Source organism: Vulpes vulpes, chromosome 1 (genome assembly GCF_048418805.1).
Source record: "Vulpes vulpes isolate BD-2025 chromosome 1, VulVul3, whole genome shotgun sequence".
NCBI lineage: Eukaryota > Metazoa > Chordata > Mammalia > Carnivora > Canidae > Vulpes > Vulpes vulpes.
The window spans coordinates 160110697-160128760 of record NC_132780.1 but is presented as its reverse complement, the minus strand read 5'-3'; positions in this window follow the sequence as shown (position 1 = coordinate 160128760).

Below are 18064 nucleotides of genomic sequence, written 5' to 3'. Positions count from 1 at the left end.
CTGGGTCAAAGGCAGGCGCCAAACCGCTGAGCCACCTAGGGATCCCCTATTTTAATGGTTTCTAGAGGAATTTTTAATCTGCCATTCCTTCTAATTTTATTATTCATCATTTTTCTGTAAAAAACAGTTTCTCTTTACCCCCTCCATTGTATTTTTGACTATCTCCAATGACTCAACACAGAGAGACACACATATTTGGTCTGTGTTACTCCATTACTGTCCTTATTATTTTTGATACTCACAGTGTTTTAAGTAGAAACAGTTTCAAGCTAGCTTCTGTCTTCTAATATATCCTCTTCAGGTTTTGAGTACTTACTCTCGACATAGCAAAAAACAAAATCAAAACAAAAAAAGCCTAGACTTACTGGACTTGGACTTTTTACAACCCAGTCCTGGAATCTGCCATTGCTCCAGTAATCCTTCCCTCTCCCCTCCCTCACTCTCTCTCTGTCTCTCTCTCTCTTTTTCTTTTGGTGAAAGACATTTAGTAAGCAAAATATGGGCACTGGATATGTTTATTGCTATTGAGAGATGATTGTTTCTAGATCCTTTCAGTGATTAGAACTGGCAAAGTGATTACTCATGTTGATATTTCCAAATCCAAAGCCATTTACTGGGTTTCTTCTCTCCTTCCTACACTTCATATTTACACCTTTCTTCTTTTTGAGAACCTTTGTTCTGAACAATATTAACATATTTATTCATTCATTCCAGTTTCATACAAAGTGGTTTTAGAATTAAAACACAACAGCCCCCTCACCCAGTATGGTTCAGATATTTCTGTAGTTCATTTTGTCCTTAGATGAGTTTTTTTTTTAACCTGTTTAGTAAGAGCATTGTGGCCAAAATTATTTGTTCACATTACAGATGGTCTCAGACTTATGAGAGTTCAACTTATAATTTTTTCAACCTAATAATACTGCATAAGACTATGCATTCAATAGAAACTTAAAGTTGAAATTCGAATTTTGATCTTTTCCCAGACTAGTGACATATAGGGAGATACTTTTCATGATGCTGGTCAGTGGTGGTGAGCAACAGCTCCCAGTCAGCCATGTGACCACAAGTGTAAACAGCCAATACAATTAGAACCATTCTGTACCCATACAACTCTTCTGTTTTTTCACTTTTATTATAGCATTCAATAAATTACATAACATACACAACACTTTATTATAAATTAGGTTTTGTGTTATCTTGTCCAATTGTCCACTAAGTGTTCTGAATACATTTAAAATAGGCTATGCTTAGCTATGATGTACAGTAGGCTAGATATATTAAATGAATTTTCAATTTACAATGGGTTTATCAGGATGTAACACCATAGAAAATCTGTACTTGTATACAAAATTACTTCTACATATGTTGTAGATTTATATGCAGTTGTGTTCATTTGGCTTTGCTTCTTTGAATTTTAAATGTTTACCCCAATCTTTGCTGATTTTATTTTTTTTAACATATACAATTTTGACATGGTTAAAAAGTCACTATATAATGAGTCAAATTCAAAGTTGTCTCATTCTTTTTCCTGTCCCTTCTATTTCATTCTCACAAATTGCCTATGCTGTAACCAATTACACTGATTTCTGATTTATCCTTCCTCTATTTCTTTTTGAAAGTTAAGAAAATGGGCACATATAATCTCATTTCTCTTTCTTTGTTACACAAAAGGCAACACACTATATAAACACTTTTCAATTTGGCTTTTAAAAAAAAATAATGATTCCAGATATCTAGGATATCACTCTATATTACTTCATAGAGCTCTTCCTTATTCTTTTTTTCCAAGTTTTAATTTAAATTTCAATTAGTTAACATACAGTGTAATATTAGTTTCAGGTGGAGAATTTAGTGTTTCATCCCTTACATACAACACCCAGTTATCATCAAAACAAATGCCCTTCTTAATGTCAATTGCCCATTTAACCATCTCCCACTCACCTTCCCTCCTGTAACCCTCAGTTTGTTCTCTATAGTTACTGTTCTCTGGTTTGCCCTTTTTTTTACTCTTGTTTTGTTTATTAAATTTCACATATGTTTATTAAATCATGTGATATATTTCTTTCTCTGACTTATTTCACTTAGGGTAATACTCTGTAGTTCTACCCATGTCAATGCAAATGGCAAGATTTCATTCTTCTTTTATGAATAAAGAAGATAAGGTATATATATATATATATATATATATATATATATATATATATATACAAGGAGTACTACTCATTCTTTTTTTAATATCTACACAGTACCTGGATGCATGAATATCACTATTTAATCAATTGGCATTGAGATTATTTCCAATATTTGCTATTACATATAATGCCACAACAAATAATCTTGTTTTGTGACTTTTCATAACAAAGATGGAGATGTATTTCCATGGATGAATACTTAGAAGTAGGATCGCTGGGTCAAAGGAGAAATGCATATGTAGTTTTCTTAGCTACATTTTTCTCCATTAGGGCATTTTGTATTATAAAAGACTTACATTAGTACAGTAACTTTTTTAAAAAATAGAAGTGAAAAATCCTCTTCAGATTTCTTTTGACTAGCAAAAGCTAATGTAAGTCTTTCTTAAAAGTGAAGTGGCCTAATGTGAACTTTTGGAAAGCAGAGGATACGTGTTTTTTAGAGTTTTCTCCTTAGAGGTTGCTATGGACTAAATGCGTCATCTCCACCAGATTCATATATTGAATCCCTAACCCGAATGTGATGGTATTTGCAGTGAGGCCTTTGAGAATAATTAGGTTTAGATGAGGTCATGATCATGGGTCTCTCATAATGGAATTAGTGTCCTTAGAAGAAGAGAAGCATATCAGAACTTGTTTTTGCTCCTTCATGGGAGGACAGAGCAAGTAAAAAGCCATCTGCAAGCCAGGAGGAGACCCTTCACCAGAACCTGACTATGCTTGCTTCTATTCTGAGACTTCCTGCCTCCAGAACAATGAGAAAATGAATTTCTGTTGTTTAAGCTACCCAGCTAATGATATTTATTTTTTTCATTATTTTTTAAATTGAAGTATAATGAACACACAGTGTTATAGATGTACAATGTAATGATTCAGCAATTCTATACATTACTCAGTGCTCATCAAAACAGGTCTACTCTCACTCTCCTTTATCTATTTCACCCGTACTCTAAATTACCATCCTCTGACAACTATCAGTTATCTGTATTTATCTGCTTGTGTGTGTGTGTGTGTGTGTGTGTGTGTTTCTTCTTTTTTGTCCACTTATTTTGTTTCTTAAGTTCCACATATGGGTGGAATCACATAGTGTTCGTCTTTCTCTAATTTATTGCACTTGGCATTATACCCTTTACTTAAGGCCATCCATGTTGTTGCAAATGGCAAGATCTCATTCTTTTTAATAATCGAGCAATATTCCATTATATATCTGTATCTGTGTATCACTTCTTCCTTTTTAAAAGATATTTATTTTAAGTAATCTTTATATTCAATGTGGAGCTCAGACTTACAACTCTGAGATCAAGAGTTGCATGCTCTACTAACAGAGCTAGCTAGGCACCCCTATATATCAAATCTTTTTATGTTTTCACCTATGAATAGACATTTGGATTACTTCCATATCTTAGCTATTGTAAATAATGCTGCAGTAAATATAGAGGTGCATATGTCTTTTCAAATTAGTGCTTTATTCTTTGGGTGAAATAAAAAGAAAACACGTAAGAAATAACAAGTTTTGGTGACAATGTGGAAGAAGCCTCATGCCCTGTTGAAGGGAGTTCAAATTGGTGCAACCATTGTGGAAGACAGTATGGAGGTTCCGTAAATAATTAAAAATATAATTGCAATATGATCCAGTAATTCTAGCTGATGATATTTTGTTATGGCAACCAAACAAATTAAAACAAAGATTTCTGCATAATCAATATTATCTTTTATTAAAGAATTATGTTACAGACCTTTTATATTTCCAGTGATAAATACATGCTTTCATTTCCCTGTGCCTAGTAAAGCATGTAAGAATGATGTTTCTGAGTATTTGTTTCAAAATCTTTATTTTTTTTGAAGATTTTACTTATTTATTCATGAGACACACACACACACACACACACACACACACACACACACAGAGAGAGACAGGCAGAGGGAGAAGCAGGCTCCATGCAAGGAGCCTTTTGTGGGATTCGATCCCGGGTCTCCAGGATCACGCCCTGGGCTGCAGGCGGCACGAGACCGCTGCACCACTGGGACTGCCCTCAAAATCTTTAATAGTTTGAATTATGGTTTGGAGAATATTTACTTTTCTCCTACTCCCCCTTTGAGTGGAATGTGCTCCTGTCTCAGCATATGTTGGATTTGGTTACGTGTCTTTTTGGCTCCATGATAGGTTGAATGTACCCCTTGACTCTGGGTTTGTCCACGTGACTTGCTGTGACCAAAGGATTATTGCAGTTGTGATGCAACCAAAATTTGGAATGTGATGCCCAGTGAGGGTTGCATCTTGTTTTTCTGTCATTCTCATGGGAAGAGTATCACCTATGTAGTTGCCACTCCTTCATCCCAGGTCTCCGCAGGAAACATATTAAGTAGAGGAGAGATGAGTAGGCTGCGAGCAGCCAACCCATCTGAAATCATAGCTTAAAATGGATTTTCAGATGTATGAGAAATAAATACTTGTTTCTGTATGTCATTGAGATTTTGTGGTTGTATATATTATTGTGTATGTGTATATATATATGTATATATATATACACACACATATATATATCAATCTGATAATATAACTTTTCATTTTGAAGCAATTTAAATTATTTTTGTTATATTTATCTTCTTCCCCTCCCTACCTAGTCCAATGGGCTATGCATGCTAAAAGAAATTCTTAGAAGCTTCACTGAAAGAGTTTGTCATGTGTTGGTATTGTAATAAGGAAAGGGATCTCTGTGGAAAAATCATAGTTGAATAAAATTAAATGCTACCTTTAAATTTCAGAACGAGAATACAGGTTGTTTCCAAGTACTGAATTGTAGAGTGTAGCGTTTATTTCCAATTTACCAATAGAAGTACTAAAACTTAAGAATTCTAAACAGATTTTAGAAAGCTCAAGGAGATACAGCTTTTCTAACAAAATATAGTATCCATTTAAAATCTATAAGGTGTCTTTAGATCATCTTGGTTGAAATATAGAGAAAAAACTCTATTATCTGTAGTCTGTATTCTCATAAATGAATATAGTTTATTGAAAGAAGTTTACTATTTAAGTAGTATTTACCAATTATAAATTTAATATCAGGCATTCTTTGAAATTATATGCAAAGATATATACCAGAGAGAATAATCAATCCATGATTAATCATTTATACAATTTTGTTTTGTTTTGTTTTGGTAGAGAATTGTTGTAGGCGATAGATTCAAGAGGCTGGGAAAAGAGCATGTTTATTTTGCTTTGTGCTGCATATCAAGTACTCACCACTTAATAGTCTAAAATAAAATTTGCTGACTTAATGAATATTGATGAGGATCAACAATATTTTGTAGCAGGTGCTACAGACTGTGAAATACAACTTCAGATATATAACAGGTACGAGAGGCAGAATAGTGACATTCCAAAGATGTCCATGTCCTAGTCCACAGGTTCTGTGAATATGTTAGGTTACATGTCAAGATGGAATTAAGGTTGCAGTGGAATGAAGGATGCTTAGCAGCTGAACTTGAGATGGGAAGATTAGCTTGAGTTATCATGTGGGCCCAATGAAACAGAGGATACTTAAGAGTGGAAGAAGAAGGCAGTCAAGTCAGAGGAGATGTGACTCTGGAGGAGGTTGGAGTGATTGTGTGTAAGAAGGACTCCATTCACCTTTGCTGGCTTTGAAGATGGAGGAAGGTTCCCACAAATCAAGGAATGCAGGTATCCTCTAAATGCTAGAAAAGGCAAAGAAACATGTCAAAAGCCTTTATAAAGAAATGAAGCCCTGATGTAGTACTGAAGTTGCCTTGATTTTAGCTCAGCGAGACATCTGTCAGATTTCTGACCTCCTACGAGATAAGGTAATAAATTTGTGCTATCCAGTCTGCTAAGTTTGTGGTAATTTGTTAAAGCAGCAATGGGAAACTAATATAGTAGGTTATTTGGTTCAATTGATTTTATCTGATTGCTGGTGCCAGCCGTTTTCTTAAGTTTGCTTAAAAATTCTATTAGGGAGTTGCAACTGCTGATTGTCCCTTGACCAACAAGCAAGTCTGCCTTTACCTGTAAAAGCCACTATCTTTGATGAAATAGTGTTAGAGAAAACAATACACGCATGCAGTTGTGATGGCAGAAGAAGGTAATCCTCACATGTGTCTTCAATTAACTAACCCCATGAACAAGTGGGACTCCTATTTTCGTCACACTGAGTTTCAAATGACAGCTTTTTCTTCTATGCTGGCTGCTGTGTCTTGGACTTGTAATAAGCCAGAGATAGTACAAAGTGCATCTTTCCATTAAATTCAAATATAACCAGAAGAATGATTCAAAGGTTACAAAAGCAAATGACAACAAAACACCACACACACACAACTTGAGCTTACAGAAACCTGAAAAACATACATGCAAAACTTAGAAATTATCAATTTACTTGCTTAGATTTTTTCTTGGTTAATAAAAACTAATTTTCAAGTATAGACAAAGAAGCATAAAATCACAGAAAGCATTTCAAAATATCTGGTATAAGAATAAGGTTGTGATTGGTGATTAACATAGCTTGGAATTAGAAATGAAATAATAACTATTTTAAAGAAATATTTCATTCTTAAAGTAGAGCCTTTATTTTTCCTGTGTTTATAAAGCTGTATTAATCATCCTACTGAACTGAATAGAAAACAAAATAAGAGAAAATTATATACCCAGTTATTATAACTTGCCTTTATACTTTTTCACAATTATAAAATTTATTTAAATTTTTAAACTTAATTTACCTTTTGGATAGTTTCTTCTAAAATAACTTAAACTGGTTTTGCAACTTTCAACACTCATGACAATCTTCAATTTGCCTTCCTACATGCACAGATAGAAATGAAATAAACTCCCTCTTGCACTGTTGGTGGAAATGTGAACTGGTGCAGCCACCTGGAAAAATATGTGGAGGTTCCTCAAAGAGTTAAAAACAGAACTGCCCTATGATCCAGCAATTGCACTGCTGGGGATTTACCCCAAAGATACAGATGCAGTGAAACGCCAGGACACCTGCACCCCGATGTTTATAGCAGCAATGTCCACGATAGCCAAACTGTGGAAGGAGCCTCAATGTCCATCAAAAGATGAATGGATAAAGAAGATGTGGTTTATGTATACAATGGAATATTACTCAGCCATTAGAAATGACAAACACCCACCACTTGCTTCAAAGCGTATGGAACTGGAGGGTATTATGCTGAGTGAAATAAGTCAATTGGAGAAGGACAAACATTATATGGTCTCCTTCATTTGGGGAATATAAAAAATAGTGAAAGGGAATAAAGGGGAAAGGAGAAAAAATGAGTGGGAAATATCAGAAAGGGAGACAGACACGAGAGACTCCTAACTCTGGGAAACGAACAAGGGGTAGTGGAAAGGGAGGTGAGCGGGGGGTGGGGGTGACTGGGTGACGGCCACTGAGGGGGGCACTTGACGGGATGAGCACTGGGTGTTATGCTATATGTTGGCAAATTGAACTCCAAATAAAAAATGTAAAAAAATGAATAAATTAAAAAAATGAAATAAACTGAAAATTTGAGGGTGTATAAAAGCATTTTAGCTTCTAATAAAATGTTATTAAAGTTACTTTGGAATATTTAATAATCATGATATTTCTTATATTCATTTTTTTTATTTCTTATATTCAATACTATTCGTTTAATTATTTTTTGTATATTCAGCCAATTTAGGATTTTATCCTTATTTATTGCTCCTATAGAATTTTAAATGTCATTATTAATTACGTGCCAATGCTGAAATTTTGATCTGATGAAACATGTAGCTTGTTATTTTCCAAAGATAAACTATTATTCACTTATTATGTCAAGGCTTAAATAATGACTTGGCTATGATACAATTTTTTTGAAAAATCTATTTTATTTCACTATTAGAGCAATGATTAAAGCAAGTCATACATAATTTTTTTATGCTAATATTAATTTCTCATCCATATTAAGTGTATTTTTTAGGAAAAAGGAGTAGAGGAAAACCTTAGTGGAGAAGGGCAACATAGAATTTGAGTTCCTTGGGGATCCCTGGGTGGCTCAGCGGTTTAACGCCTGCCTCGGCCCAGGGTGTGATGCTGGGGTCCAGGGATCGAGTCCCACATCCGGCTCCCTGCATGGATCCTGCTTCTCCCTCTGCCTGTGTCTCTGCCTCTCTCTCTCTCATGAATAAATAAAATCTTAAAAAAAAAAAAGAATTTGAGTTCCTTGTTCATATTAAGAAATATACACATTGCTCTAATGATGAGTCAGCTTTCTGTATAATATTGTCACCACAATACTGGATGAAATATGTTTGAATTCATGCACAGTCCTTTGCAAAATGTCTTTATCCTTGTGATTGTTTTAGAATACATCTGCAAAAATCTGAAAATAAACTTACCTTAGAAAGTGGAATTATTAAAAATAATTCTCTCACCAACTTGTTTTCTTCTAAAATTTATATACTGTCAGTTATTGTAACTTTCTCTTATATTCTTTTAATTTCCAATATAGTTAACATAGTGTTACATCTGTTTCAGGTGTATAATATAGGGATTCAACAATTCTGTACATTACTTAGTGTTCATCAGGGTAAGAATGCTCTTTAATCCTCTTCACCTGTATTTTCTTAATGTTGCATCCTCACTTTTCTTCTTTATGGGTATAATGAATTTTTTGTCTTTGAAGCAAATTTTAAGAGGGTCACTGACAAACTGGTCATATGCAGGAGAGGATGCTCCAAACCACACACTCTTTGGAACTCACCAGGTTCAAGCCCAGGTTTGTTTCAGAAGGATACTAGGTAAATATTCAGGTTCCTGTCTTTCCCTTTTAATGATTTATTCTTTTTTTTAAGTCTTCAATGTATTCTTTTTAAAAATCTTATTTAAATTCAATTAATTATTATGTATTATTGTTAATGTATTAATGTATTGGTTTCTGAAGTAGAGGTCAATGATTCATCAGTCTTATATAATATCCAGTACTCAAAAAAAAAAAATCCAGTACTCATTATGTCACATTCCTTCCTTAATTTTCATCACCCAGGCATCTCCACTTTTATATCTATCTACTCTTTTGAACAATTGTATGCACTATATGTTATAAACAAAATTGCTTACATAAAAGATTACTCTAGGTGACTTAAATAACTATATATGGGATATCTTTCTGACCAATGTAGAAGGAAATATTAAACAATCTTTGATAGCACACATCTCATCATAAGGGAAAAATCTAACTATTGAGATTATTTAAAAATTGATGATTTTTATGCAGTGAAAGAGACTATAGATGCTAGAATGGGACAAGACATTGTTGATAACTAAGATTATGTTGTAAATATCTTGAATATACTCATCATTCCTTTTCTAAAATGAAGAAAGCATCCAAAATAGAAGATGAGCAAATGATTATGAGAAAACAATGAACGGTAAAGTAAACCCCAAATTTCACTAGTGTATGAGGAAATTTCAATGTTATTATAAACATATAAATGCAAATTAAAACAAACTTGGGTCGGGGGATGGTTAAATAGGTGATGGGGATTAAGGAGGCACTTGTGATGAGCACAGGGGTTGTATGGAAGTATTGAACCATTTTATTACATATCTGAAATTAATATTACACTGTATATTAACTAACTAGAACTTAAATGAAAACTTAAAAAAAAGTGTGATTTCACTATACCACTCTTAGCCTAACCAAAAGTGGAAAGAAATATGATTTATATACATTTTGGGAATGATCAGGTCTCTCTGGTGAAATTGTAGATTGATGTAGCCATTCTGTAGAAAGTGTGCTATTGCTTATTCATCAGTTGCGTTCCTGAATATAAGTATCAGAATAAGTTTTATACAGATCCATTGGGGATTATGTATGTGTATGTTACTTGCAGCAAGTTATTTGTAGAAGTTAGCAGTTGAAAAGCATTTTGGATGCCCATTACAAGGGAATAAATAAGTAAAATGTGCCTGATACATGCCATATTGTATTGCATTAGAAGCAAATGATTTGAAGTCCACATGTCAACACAGGCAGATCTTAAAAACATAGTGCTTGATGAAAAAGCTGAGAAAGAATTAGATATAACATACTAGTCTGCATAAAAATTAAAAACAGAGGGGCATCTGGGTGGCTCAGTGGTTGAGCATCTGCCTTTGGCTCAGGTCATAATCCTGGAATCCTGGGGATGGAGTCTGGAATCAGGCTCCCCCCCCGTCCCAGCAGGGAGGCTGCTTCTCACTCTGCCTGTCTTTACCCTCTCTCTCTGTGTCTCTCATGAATAAATGAAAAAAAATCTTAAAAAAAATTAAAAATACAAACCTACAAAACAATAGCATATGTTATAAAAATACATGCAGACAAAAGATTAAATGTTTGCCCATACAGAGGAGTTGAAGAGTACAGGTAATAAATAATTTTTTAAGGGTAAATAATCCCCCCCCAAAAATAAAAAAAAATTAAAAAAAGGGTAAATAATCCCTATACAACTGTGTGGTTTACAGTGAACCTTAATGATCAATTAAGAGCCACCAAGTAAGAGCTCCTTTAATATTTTCTTTTTAAAAATATTTTATTTGATTTTTAAAATTAGCTTATTTTATTTTTTATATTTTATTTATTCATAAGAGACACAGAAAGAGAGGCAGAGACACAGGCAGAGGGAGAAGCAGGTTCCACGCAGGGAGCCTGATGTGGGACTTGATCCCAGGGCCCCAGAATCATGCCCTGAGCCAAAGGCAGAGACGCTCAACCACTGAGCCACCCAGGTGTTCCAGACTTTATTTATTTGAGAGAGGGATAAGCAGATTCCCTGCTGAGCAGGGAGCCCAATGTGGGACCTGATCTCAGAGCCTCTGGGATCATGACCGGAGCTGAAGGCAGATGCTTAAACCAACTGAGTACCCAGGCACCCTTTTTGATGTTTCAATAACAAAATGTGGCATAAACACAATCCCTAAATCAAATGACTGTGGATAGGTGATTATTTTATAACTTTTACAAAACAGAACAGAGCCTTAAGTATGAGGAATTAATTTTAAAAAAGGGATTAAGAGTTATTCTGCTTGGTAGAATTGCAAACTAAGCCATGATCTGTCAAAATATTTATAATCTATCTTAAAAAACATGAAAAATCTGACATATGTTACATAAATCTCCAAAATTTATGCTGGAAATGTGTTGCCCAAAAGCCAATTGAGATATAATGTGAGTGTGAAATTTGAATTAATCTCCCATAGGAAGATAAAGCATGGATTTATAATTGATATGAAACTGCATTTCCCCAAATACAAGTCAAAACAAAGTGGAATGGTACCTCCATGTTGAACACACTGTAATTAAAATATTTTTTTAAAACTTTTATGTGCCATTTGTATGAATAGTATTATTACCTGGTAAGGGGGGACTACCTCCATGAATATACAGTATGCTAATTATAATTAATATAGTAGATATGAGAATTTTCCTTTATTAGATGAACGCTGATTGAAGGAGAATATGATGGGGGAATGTTACTAATAATTTCTTCGACACACACAAAAAAATAATTGAGTACCAAGCATTTTGTCTCTTCCTGTCTAGGTATTCCACCTGTGATGCTATTATATTCATTTAACTTTTAATTTAGAAGAATTAACATTTTTGTTGTTTTATTCCAGGCCACTAGAGGAGTTAATAGTTGTCATGTCATTTGAAATTTGTCTTACTACTGATTTATGGAAATAATCAAAATATATAATGAGACCTGCAAACCAATTAACAATATCCACTAGGGATTTTATAGGTTTAAAGCATGTCTTGATGATGGAAACAACTACATCATTATACTGTTCTTATTAAGAGTCAACTTGGACTTTAGCAAGGCTAAAATACACCTGATTGTGTGATCATTGCATGTTAGAAAAACAAAAAGAATAATTATCCAATTCCGTGACTACAGGGAGATAAGAGCCTGTGCTCAAATAATTGGATAGAGATGAAAATTCTCTGCTTGACCCAATGTGATATTTTTTATCGTATGGTTTTACATGATACTTGAAAAAATATGCTACTGGTGGGTATTTGCCATTTCTAATGGCTGAGTAATATTCCATTGTATACATAAACCATATCTTCTTTATCCATTTTGCTTCAATGTGGATGGAACTGGAGGGTATTATGCTGAGTGAGGTAAGTCAATCGGAGAAGGACAAACATTATATGTTCTCATTTATTTGGGGAATATAAATAATAGTGAAAGGGAATAGAAGGGAAGGGAGAAGAAATGTTGGGAAATATCAGAAAGGGAGACAGAACATAAAGACTCCTAACTCTGGGAAACGAACTAGGGGTGGTGGAAGGGGAGGAGGGCGGGGGGTGGGAGAGAATGGGTGACGGGCACTGGAGGGGGGCACTTGACGGGATGAGCACTGGGTGTTATTCTGTATGTTGGTAAATTGAACACCAATAAAAAATAAATTTATTAAAAAAAAGAAAAAATATGCTATGCCAATATAAGCCTGATCTCATATAGAATTCCTGTTTTGTGCATTAGAACAAAGGACTTGGTTTAGACTGTATGGACAGTATTATTTTCCCCTCAAGCTAGGATAAACAAGGAAGTCTGAAAAACTGGGAGCAGAAAAGAAGAATCTAAGATCACTAGGATAACTTTGTGTTGTCTTTGGGATTCAACAAACTAATATAACTGCACTCTTAAATCCTCGCCTCAGGTATGGATGAGGAGGATGAAGGTTAAATTCTGAGAGTTAGGAAGCACTGGTTTTACTAACTCTGACTTAAATATATGAAATTTGTTTATTTTGAAGATTATACCAATGTCAAAATAAAATGCTTGACTTACAAGAGCCATTTCTTTGAAGGGATCAGAGAGTGGCATTGATCTTTAAATATTTAAAAGTCATTATAAAATTCCACAGAATTAATCTCCTTGCTGCAATATTTAGAATTATTCCATCAGGAATTTGAGTACTAAAATATTGTGACAAAATGATTATGTGATTGGCTTGAAAGTCTCTGGCTTTCTGTGAGTCTGTCTCTGTGCGGGTGTCTCTCTCCCAGCAGGTGTGTGCACACATGCACACGGGAGTCTGTGTGTCTGTGCCTTGCTGTCTCTGTGTTTCTCCCTGTCTCTCTCTATCTCTCTCTCCATCTCTCTGCATCTCTCTCCCCTACTGTTTGTGCATCCCTGCCTGTTTCTGCCTCTCTTTCATTAAAGCTGAGTGATGTATTACATTGCAGTTTGAATCATTATTCATAAAATATAAGATGGTAGACACTTCAGCCATCTTTAGTCATTTACATTTTTGCACAGCCACCCACTGCTGGGTCCCATTCAGGCAAATAAGGAAACAATAGAGATTATGCATATTTTAAGTGCTTATTTTTATATTTGTGGGGGTAAATATTTCCTTCACTACCAACTATATAATCTGATATTTGACTATTTTTGTTACTTTCTTTAAGCCAAAACAATAAATTTATTTTGACTAAAATAAAATGAGATATAGTTGCTTTAGATAACTTTTAAATAGAATGCTGTGTTTGAATTCAAATACTTTATGAATGTGACAACCTGTCAAAATATATTTCTGTATTTTAAATGTATTAACACACTTAAGAATTTTTAGAGCCAATGATGGCTTGTGATAATGATTAGAAACAGCTCAGAATGCTGGAATAACTATTCATTAATCTCTAGAGCTACTGATGGATAGATTAAGGGGGAAGTGTCACACTATCTAATCTAGTTTTTAAAATCTCTAACTCACTATTATAGGGGAAAAATAATTTATACTAGGCATGCATTGTAAATATGGCTTTATGCATTTTAAAAGCCTCAGAATTTATTCTTTTTATTTTAAAGAAAAACTCTGATAGGAATCCATATTTTATGACCAAAAACTATGGTTATAAGTTCTATTTTCAGTTTTAATTGAGGTCACAGGGAAAGTAAAGCAGCAGAATGTGAACATTTTCTTCAGAAAAATGGAGCTAAATGGCACCACCAAACCATGCTATTTAAGCAGCAAATGATGCACTTATCTCAAAAAAAAAAAAAAAAAAAAAGGAAAATTCATCAAGAAAGTTCAGCACATACTTTGGACCTCAGTGTGTTGTCTAGCATCAATGTAGTCTTAAGCCCCAGATAATGAAAGAATCCTCTTTTGCTACCATTAGGATGGATAAGATATTATCTGATCATAAACCAAGGTCTGGAGTCTTATTATCTTTGAACCTTAAAGTCTTCTGAATAATACAAGATCTAAAGGCTTGGTATAATGGTGATCTGGAAGTAACTATGTCTGACAAAATTATCTGTTTTTTTTTTCATATAATGATGATAATACCTTACAGTATTTTACAATATGCAAATATTTTATCTCTTGCAATTATAGCTCAACCAACGTTGGGCATAGATGTTATTTCTACCTGTAATTTTTCAGTGGAAAAAACTAAAACTGAGAATTAATTAATGGCCATTTAATAATAAATGTAGATTTTGAATGTTGTTCATTTGATTCTAGGTGTTTTGTCCCTTTATTTCACTAGAGTTATCTCAAGTTAAAAGGATCATTTTTTGACATGTTTAGACAACAGAACATTAAAAAAATACATGATTTGGAAAGTTGAAACATCTTTGAAATGGAGGTTGTAGTAACATGGGAAGAACACTGAATTAATTACAAATGTAGAAGAATGTAGGTTCAGGTTTTGAAATTTCCACTTCGAAATGTGTGGATAGCATTAGACTATGGCTTTTCTAGATCTTGGTTTGTATATTTATAATAAATATTTATGCCACTCAGGATTGTTAGGGATTCAAGAATAATATCTATTATTTAAAACATATTATCTATGTCTCTATGCAGAAACTTGAAAAATAATCCACATAGAAAAGGGCCAGATAAGTCAGAAAATATGAAGACTAGCCCCCTTTTCTTTGTTTCAACGACCAAATGTTTAGCAAACACTGTCAAGTCATTGAGAAGTCAAGATTAGAACCTGGAAAAATGACTTTCAAGACACTGGAAAAAGGCTTTTTTCCCTCTTCTCAGATTTTCCCCCTTTCTAAGATACACAAACATTGTTTCATTTTAATTTTAAAGTGTCTCTAAGAATCTCTTTTGATAATTTTTTTAGATTATTTTGATAATGGCTCTAACTGACACTGATTAGATTCTCATCTAGATTTGTGGGGATCTTTTTTAATGCAGCTGAAAGCTTTGCTATGAGTTTAACTTTCTGCAGCCTTCCCTGGAGCACTGTCTTTGGCTTCTGGAGCTGTTGACTTACTAGGAGGCCAGAAAACGACTGGGCCACAAGGGCCCTTACCTCATGGGAAACAGATTCTGTAATAAACTTATGTTCTAGAGCAGCAGTGGGATCAGCTTAAGGCTAGATTTCCCCTGAAACTACATCCGTCCTTCACTCTTCCCCTCTATTGATGCAGCTCCATTCACACTCTCTCTGTTCCTGAGAATAAGTCCACTATACATCACAGGTGTAAGAATCTCTGTCTCAGGCTCTTCTAGGGAGCTTGACCTCAAACCAGGCTTTGATCCCTCTTATTTCAAAGCTCATAAGGAGTGACATTTTACGTGGTTTTCAATACGGATCAAAAGACCAAACTTTGGTAGGAAATAAAAAAAGCACTAGATTACTCAGATGAAAATGGGGAGAATAAATTTGAATTGAGTCTGTTTCATATGACTTTGTATAGGCCAATACAGGATAAAGAGTACATAGGTTGTGTTGCTGAGATGAAAATTGTCTTTATAATATTACAGAAATGATGGGTCATTCAAGCCTCCTCAATAATCACTTTAATTTTAAAGCAGAATTCTCATATGTTCACTTCTCTCCCTTTTAAAATGATCATTTAAAGTACCTCTCCTGTATTAGATTTTTTTTCACTTCTGCCTTTTCTTGTCTTCTTTATGCGTTATGTCTGGTAACTATAGATATGGATGCCCTTGTTCTCAGTGTAGAAATAGTTCATTTATGTATGTATTATATTTTCTGGACTCAGAGCAATGATGGGTGTTTGTCCAGTACCATGTTATTTCCTAATAAGTCCCCACAGCAAACAGTATCCATTTTTAAAAGAGATTTTATTTATTTATTCATGAGAGACACATACACACACACACACACACACACACACACACACAGAGAGAGAGAGAGAGAGAGAGAGAGAGAGAGAGGCAGAGGGAGAAGCAGCTCCATGCAGGGAGCCTGACATGGGACTGGATCCCAAGTCTCCAGGATCACTCCCTGGGCTGAAGATGGCACTAAAGCGCTGGGTTACCCGGGCTGCCCAGTATCCATTTTTGGAGGGAGTAGTTGTATATGGTTTCATAATTGCAGTGTTGCTATATATTTAACAGTAACACAATTCATTCCTGACTTTCTTTCCAAAATCTCAGGCTATTTATGACCATCCTCCCTGTTCTACCTTCACTTCTATTGTTCCTTGACTTTTCACCAAGTCAGTACTCAGCAGTATCTCAAACTTCTTGTTTGCACTTTCCTTTGTCATGTCCTTATGTCATCATCACATGTTATACTTTGTCATGTCAGTAGATCTCCCTGGATGCCCAATAGCCACAGATGACCTATCCATCAGACGTACTCATTCTCTTCAGTACCTCCCCCTACTTACTTTTACATAGTGTGAGCAGGTTCATGAATACTGGCTGCCCATGAAGTCCTCATGAGAGGACTCAGAGTTGATGTCTTATCATAGCAGATGTTCACAAGGGAGAAAAATATTGAAAAAAAGGATGGATGATTGTACCACACAGGGAGTCAGATGGTGAGGGATATTGGCTTTGCTCTTAGTTTTTTCTTTGGAATACTTTACTTGGCATTTTCTATTTAATTACTCAATTTGTGATGACATTCACAAGGTAAATATTATTGCCTCCATTTTAAGATAAGAAAACTGGGTTCAGAAGGCTGCAGTAGTTTGAGCGTGTTACCAAGATTCAAACCCATATTTGTCTCCCTCAAAATAGGCCTTTTTAATTGTAATACCTGGAAGCAATTTATTATATAATTAACTCCATAAATATTTCTGATTTGAAAATTTGAGTTGCTCATTCTCTGACATAGCTGGAATTAATAACTGAAAAATATAGGCTTCATATAAAAGTTCCTTAGGTACCTCAACAACCTCTTATGATTTTTATTCCACTTTTTTTTTTTTTGAATCTTGTTGTAGAGTTGGGGATGTGCTATGAAAGTTCCTGCTAATAATTTATCCACTTTCCAGAGTCTTTATCTTTTCTCTTGCACCCATTCTTCTGTAGACTTAACACTGCCCCCTCTGATTTTAACTTCATTTTTCTGTTTCTTAGGCCAGGGTACAATATTTTGTTTCACCAAAGGGCTTTAAAAAGTCATCTTTTTATCATTTATTCTAATCATTTTTCAATGCCTTCATATTTTTAACTCTGCAAAGGTTAGTGTTATGAGGATGAATGAGAGTGGCTCTAAGAAAATAGAGATGTACTATAATATCTCCACTCATTTGAAATCGTTCAGGCTCATAGAGAAATACTATCTGTTGTGTTCTTTTGCTAGTCGGCAGTTTTTTGATGGTACAACATGTTCCTTCAATTCATCTCATGAGAGAGTGAAATAGTAGTTAGATCACAGATATAGTAGTGAGATCCCTATATAGCCCTTAGAAAACAAATAATTAAAAATAAAATGTTGCTGTTTTGAAAACAAATATAACAGTTATTGGATACAGTAATGTAAAAAAAAAGCCCATTAAGTTGTAATTGCTAGGGTGAGAAAGAAATCAGATTTTCCCTGCATATGCAGAAAACACACACTGTGGAATCTGCCATTTAAGTTTTCTTCAACTAACCTCTCACAAAGGAAGT